The following is a 7863-nucleotide window of genomic DNA, read 5'->3' on the forward strand; positions in this document are numbered from 1 at the left end:
CTTATCTTTGTTCAAACATGATGTTTTATCTTCTCTTCAAAACACATTACTCATCTTTCTGGCATCGTGTTACATGAAAACACCTGCATTCTACCTGTGTCATTGTACCACAAAGACAATGATTGCAACACTGTGCTTGCAAAATAGAAGAAATAAGACGACCAGCAAATACATCAAAGATGGTAAAAGTGATTCCATCTTTGTGTCTCCTCCCATTGTTTCCCCAGTCTGTCTAGTTCCCATATTCCCAGGACACCGCTGGACAACAAGTGGGTATTCCAAGACTGAGAGACAGCCAGAGTTGGCAAAAGATCAGACATTCTTAAGTAGAAGTAAAAATACTATTGTTCCAGTGAAAGTTAAAGTACTGATTCAACTTCATTACTCAGCTAAAGCAAAAAAGTACAGGCTCGAAGCGCTTACAGAGAAAAGCATACAACAGAATGCTGATGGCGGCAGTAACACACACTTGGAGGAGAGGCTCCAGCCGTCCATTCCAGCCCTATCCCTAACATTAACTCTAACCATAACTTTAACCTTAACCCTATCAGGTCTTGTTTTACAAAGCGATTCATGATTAGAACAAAAAACACATTTACACATACTGATGATTTGTCACATAGCATCGTTACCTGTTGGGATGAGAACGTGTTGTTTCCAGAACACCACAAATTGGGGTGTCTGTAGCTCAGGTAGAGCAGGAAACCTACTAATCAGAAAGTTGCTGGTTCAATCCCCGCCTGCATGCCAAATATCCTTGGGCAAGATGCAAACCCCAAGTTGCTCTCCGATGCATCCATCGGGAGGATGAATGCGTATTAATGTTAGATAGAAAGCACTTACAGAGAAAAAGCATAGAAAAAAGTGAGTGCATGAATGAGGCAAGTTGTAGAGAGTAGAAAGGTTTTATACAAGAACCAGTTCATTTACCGTTATATTTTAGTTTCATTTTCAGTTCTGTACTTTTTACATGTAATATTGATTCATTAGATTGACTACATGTATTAGACCTAACTTGCTGACAGCAAATTTAAACGACCGTAATAATTTATTTTCAGCGTCTGAAATATTGATTTAGTTTGTTTTTTGTTTTCTTTTTGGCTCCTGATATTAGTCAACTACTATTTGTCAATGTTGAACTAATAATGAATCTAAGAACAGCTATTTGTCACGGTTGTCCAGCGTCAACCGTGGGGATGTGAGGAAGGAGGAGCCAGGCACGGAGCTCTGAATGCAAGCAGTGCGTTTATTTACAGTGAATGGAAAATAACAATAAATCCGCAGTGCGTTCCCGACTCCCGTGAAATGTCCTCTTCCCAGTGCTAGTGTTCCTTGTCTCCGCTCCTCAGTGTCTGAGCACCCCGTGCTCGCTGCCCTCTCGTCTCCACGCTTCTCCTGGGGAGATAACAAACAGGCAGCCGTAAGACACATACAATGCGGCAGACTATCCGTACTGACTGGCCGAGAGACTAACGTGAAGTCACGCAATGATCCAGCGTCAGAGAGAGCGCCGCCGCATTCTTAAGTAGCTCCTCCGACAAGGCTTGATCAGCTGTGTGATGGTCTTCAGGTGTGGCCAACCACCTGGCAGGGCCACACCCACCAGGCCTGAAGGTGCCTGTAAACAGGTGCTCTCAGAAACGCCGGCATCCACACACACACACACACACACACACACACACACACACACACACACACACACAGATATACCTGCAAGCAGGGAGAAGGAGGGACAGCACACCAAAAACACACATGTCCATAACTGCTGGGTCGTTTAGACTCCTGAGCTGTGCACGAGGGGTCGAACACCCACTGGAAGGCCGGGCACTCGTTTTCAACCGTAATATACCTGATGTGCTCAGGTAACCTGTAGCGCCATGAAACCTCTGTCACACCAGGGCGCATAAAAAATGATGCTTTAAGAGACTGATGGGATCGGGCAGCAGGGAAAACATCCACAAAATGCTACTTTCAGTTTTTAAGTAGAGTCATTACATGCTTGTTAAAAGCAAACTCTCATATAGTTTTTAATGTGCTTCTTTCATTACAATGACTAGATAAAGAATGTGGCACTGTCTCTATTTAACACTGGCTACCCCAAAATGTTTCCAAACCTTCAACCGTAACTTTCAATGAGAGATTTTTAGATACGGTTATTGAAGCTGTGGGGTTAATTTTTTAAGTAACATGAGACGAGAGGCAGCAGCATACACACAGAGCATCAGTGATAGAAAGCTAGGCTAACATAGGGTAGCTACCTGTTCAAGGAGAAACATGTATAGGCCCATCTCAAGTGCCAGTGAACATCTAAATGATTCAGGGAAGACTTTGGAGAAAGTGCTGTGGGGAGATGAAACGAAATTCCAATTATGTGGCTTTAACTGACCTTTTGAAATAGGAGTGTGATGCAAAAAATAGCATCCCCGCAGTCAAGCAGAGAGATGGAAACATTATGATGTGGGCTACAGGACGACTTAGTCGGGGTTCCAAGCAGTCAGGAAATGTGACATCGTCAGACTGCAGGCCACGGATTGGCTTTTGTCTTTCACTAAAATCAAAACTGCAGTTTTTTTAAAACCCTGCAACAAGGCAAATAGCTGCACAACACCGTGGTTTCCAAGTGTGACAAAAAGCCACAGATACATCATCGCTGCGACGTCTTCCTTTGTTGTGGCATTCGTGTTGCTCATAAATGACAACATGGACATCGGGCCGCTTTGCTGTAATGACCCCACGCACATTAGTATGGAACGCCAGGACTGCCATAATGAATTAATTAAATACACCATTAAATAATTAATTAAATGTGTCAATAATTAATTAAAATTGGAATTAATTAATTAAATAAATAGTTATGACACATGTAATTAATTAATTATTGACACATTTAATTAATTATTTATGTATTTCACATTTTAATTAATTATTGACACATTTAATTAATTAATTATTGACACATTTAATTAATTAATTATTGACACATTTAATTAATTATTTATGTATTTCACATTTTAATTAATTATTGACACATTTAATTAATTAATTATTGACATATTTAATTAATTATTTATGTATTTCACATTTTAATTAATTATTGACACATTTAATTAATTATTGACACATTTAATTAATTATTTAATGATATATTTATTTATTTCATTTTGGCAGTCCTGACGCCTGGCTCTCGTCATGAAATAATTTTATCTGTCAGCCTCACCCATCAAACTCAGGGGGCGGGGTTAACGCTGCCCATGCAGCTTCTCTAACATTTGATTGGTTGCCGTGCAAAGTAAGTCAAAACAGGTCGATCCTAGATAATCGATTGCTTGTGTAGACTTGGGGCAGCCAGGTATCCCAGAATGCAGATCAAATCACAGGCAGCAATGGTCGTGGTGTAGTTTTAAAATACCCCGTTTTTCTGTCACCAGCTACACTTTTAACAGTGTTTTAGCCGCGAATGTCGCGCCGTATGTCTGGTCAGGTTGTCAACATAGAACATGTTTGCAAAAGTGCTCAGATGTTTTCCGAGATTTCACTAGCTCTGCTAACAATTAGCATGCAGAGTGCACCGAGGGGGTTACGTTAACCGGTTTGTTTACATATTCCACTCTCCGTGTTCCACATGTTGCATTCGCAGATTCTCATTTTCACCGAACGATCGTCTCTTTCCGCCTGGTCTTGTGTCTCTGTGCTTCTGTAACATAAAGAACGAGCTGACATTTTTCTCACGAAGCCTGCGACCAGCTCAACAGACCCTCAGTTTACCTGCATGCATCCTCCTCCTCATCTGTCAGCTGTTTAACACCTGCTGCTAATTCAAGAAACACGCCTACGTTACCTGGTGATAGTCACAGTTTAACTGGGCAGCCGGTGCTCGATATAACGCAATGTCAGCGCATTTTTCTGCACAAGATAAGTAAATATAGTGTTTTCCCCGAGCGCAGAGCTGCTGGAGCTTGTTTCCTTACAGAGCACTTTATAGGCGAGCCAGCTTTATCAGCGGCTGATGTCCAATCACCGGCACACAGCTTTGAAACCTCAGCTGAGTTTTAGCTCTCAGTGGTTAAACGCTGGACTTCATTCACTCAGGTTCTGTCTGTCGGGTCACGTTTACTTCGCTGTTTTATTTACAACTGAGCAAATCGGTTTGGCTGAGGTTAAAGTTACGTTTCATAACTGCATAGTTTCACAGACGTTTAATGGTTCACTGGCACATGTGTTAGACTGAACTATCATCTAAATATCATCTGTTTTTAATAGTTATTCAACTGTATTCTAAGCACCAGCTGTCTGTTAGAATGTGATTTTTTCTCTCTCTGTTGGCAGAGGTATAAAAATGCGCAGGAAAATCTGACGTGCATGGCGAACTTCACCGACGATATTTAGGGAGGAATAAACACACATCAAACATAAATGAACCATTTGTCTGTCTCCATAATTGAGAGCATTTTCTCTTCTTATGTCAACACTCTCTTTTTTTTTTTTGCTTTTTTTTTGCTTTTTCGGTCATGTTATGTTTACCTGTCAAAGGCTTGTTACAAACTATGAAACACATCGTGCAGACTTCTAGATGTTAGAAGAAAACTAATACTGCTCATGAATGAGACTAAAGGCAGGAAGGTGTCCTTTAAAACTAAACATGTTAATAGGACCTCCCTGTTTATATCATAGTTTATGATATAGCACGTGTATTTCAGTAATAGCCTGCTGAGGCCACTATACGTGCTGGCTTCATATCAAATGTGAAGGCAGACTGAGTCTATGTTTGACGTTTTTTATATCTAATCTTCCTTTTCAAACATTTAAACAGCAGCGAGTCTGCAGCTGAGGGAATACAAACTCAAATTGTCAGAACAGGTTTGCTCGTTTCTTGGATTCATTTGGTGATTTATTAAATGTATAACTGTTATTCTAATCTGCTGCTGAGTCTCTTACACTTTTCTTTATGCTGTATATTTTCACGTCTCTGGAATAGTTGGCAGTTAGATAGTCAGCTGGGAAACTTTGTGTTAACTCATGGAGCTGAGGATATCGTGGATATGCTGACCTCGCTGCGTGGTGTACAGAGCGAGGTCAGCATGATTAATATTCACAATAAAAATATTAGCCGAACATCATGAAGTCTGTATGTGTTTCATAGTGTCGAACAACCTTTGTACAGTTAAAGCCAGCAGTTACTACATGACGGAAACACCAACGTTATCTCTTTTATGTGTTTATACAGGTCATGCTGATTACTGAACAAAAACCCAAAGATCAGATGTTAAACAGATTTATTTGCTCTCTCTCCTCCTTAAACATGTTTTTAATGTTAGTTATAATTCAGAATTGGCGACTGAAACACGTAGGACACATAAGAACATCAGGAAATAAAACACCGATAAATATAACCTCAGTAAAAGAAGTCAGCGGGGGTTACTACAGCTGTGTACCGGGGCCTGCGCTTTGTCGGTGGGATTGCTTGCGAGGAGAGCGGGTCTATCCCACGCTTTGCCGTGAGACTGGGACGACATCTCCGAAATCATCGAAACACTTTTGCAAAGAGGCTGTATCTTGACAAACCGACCAGACATATGAAGATTAAACCACTACATTCTCGGCTAAAAAAATATTAAAACGGTATTTGGTAACACACAAACAGGGTTTTTCAAAGCTCAGTTCTGTTAGCTTCCACATGCCGGTTGTTGTGTGCTAGAACAATGGCCACCAGGCCAAAGCAATGGTTTTGACTCGATCAGCGTTAACCCCGCCCCCTGAGTTTGATGGGTGAGGCTGACAGATACAATTATTTCATGATGAGAGCCAGGCGCCAGGACTGCCAAAATGAAATAAATAAATATATCATTAAATAATTAATTAAATGTGTCAATAATTAATTAAATGTGTCAATAATTAATTAAAATGTGAAATACATAAATAATTAATTAAATATGTCAATAATTAATTAATTAAATGTGTCAATAATTAATTAAAACGTGAAATACATAAATAATTAATTAAATGTGTCAATAATTAATTAATTACATATATCATAACTATTTATTTAATTAATTAATTCCAATTTTAATTAATTATTGCCACATTTAATTAATTATTTAATGGTGTATTTAATTAATTCATTATGGCAGTCCTGGCGTTCCATACATTAGGTGGTACTTGATTGTAATGGAAAATGAGTCACAGCAAGCTGATCTGAGTATGTACTAATGGAGAAGTGCTATAAGATCACGGAGTGGTCTAGTCAGTCTCCAGACATCAGTGCTGTAGAAAATCTGTGGAGGGAGCTGAAGTTTCAACTTTCCAAGTGGCAGTCAAGAAACTTACAGGATTTAGAGAGTTTCTGTAAGGAGCAGAGGGTTAATGTTTGTGTGTCCTCACTGTAAAGACTGCAGGTTACTGGAGCGTGTCGTGTCATGTTTCCTGTTGCTCTGAGGTGCGTCCAACAAATACACAAATCATTTACCACTAATAATAACACCTCCCCCACTTAAGTGTGTTCAACAGGAAGCTAAAGACTGGTGCTGTTAAAGTGTTCAAAAAACAGCAGGAGCTCGGTGTGAGGCCACAGTGGGCCAAAAAACACAAGATGACCTCCAGCAAGGACAAAATGTATCTGGACGTCTCTGTGAGCATCTGTCTCACTGTGTAAGTGTAGCACAGTGTCTGTGTGTGCATGGCTGGGCAAGAGAAACAGCACAACTGAAAGCCAGCACTCAGACGAGGACCCGGTGCATCGTCTGTCTCATCTCAGCCAGTTTACTTACAAACTCTTTAAGTTTGAATTTTAAAGCCAACAATGTGCACAGGGCAGTGATATTTAAAATGAAGGTAAACTATTCCAATCTCTGCAGCCCCAATTGTGTATCACACACACACTAAGTTCTCCTCCTGCCTTCAGCCCAACCGTTGAGCGCGATGACAAATAGAGCCGCAGAATTTTGCTGCTGTGTAATTAAATTGAGACGTGGGGTCAAAATTCCCACCTAGATTGAGTGAGATGAAATAGAAATCGGCTCTCCTCTAACTGACTTTATAGAAATAATTACATCAGCTGCATTTATAACTGTTATTAAATAACAGCAGCACACGAGAACTAAAGTGTAATCCCAGCACATTTCGCTTCGCTTGCACTGATTCTTTAGAGATGACGACCGTGGTGGGTAATTAAGGGCAAACAATATACAAGTGGCGTGAAAAATGGAGGCTGCATTACCTTTCCAAAGCTTCCTTTCCCGATGGCCCGCAGTATCTGGAAGTGGTCAAAGTTTACTGTGGAGAAAATGAGAAGCAGTTAGTGAGAACGTGTCAGTTTGAGCTGAGCTATAAAACAGGGAACATGACATGTACAGCACTGTGCAAAAGTCTTGAGCCATCCCTCATTTGCTTCCAGGGATCCGGACTTCCCTGTAATCTTTAAAGTGGTATTAAGGAATAGCTCTCCAGGCTTTTTAAAGTGTTTCTGATTTTTAATCCAGGGCTTGTATTTGACCACTTTTTGTCTGTTAAGACCCTTCACACTAATCTCTGAAACATTCAAACATAAACAGACACCTAAGTCACGGAAAGGACCAGAAAACTTAACAAAGAACCAATTTTAAATTGTATCTGTACACATTTACTTGCAGCCTATTGCAAAAAAACAAAAGCCCACATCATTTGTTCTCACTTCTTTAGTTGAAGAATGCAGTTAATAACACCGTTAACACAGACTGACCTGGCAAAACACGAAAAAATAAGGGGGTGGTTCAAGACTTTTGCTCGGTACTGTATGAGAAATGCAAATGTGCACTTCACAATGTATCGCTGCACTTCGGCAGTACTGTGCAGATTAAATGTTTTTTCCTTCCCGATGCATGTGAAAGG

The sequence above is a fragment of the Aulonocara stuartgranti genome, assembly GCF_965226115.1.
Source record: "Aulonocara stuartgranti genome assembly, chromosome: 23".
NCBI classification, from domain to species: Eukaryota; Metazoa; Chordata; class Actinopteri; order Cichliformes; family Cichlidae; genus Aulonocara; species Aulonocara stuartgranti.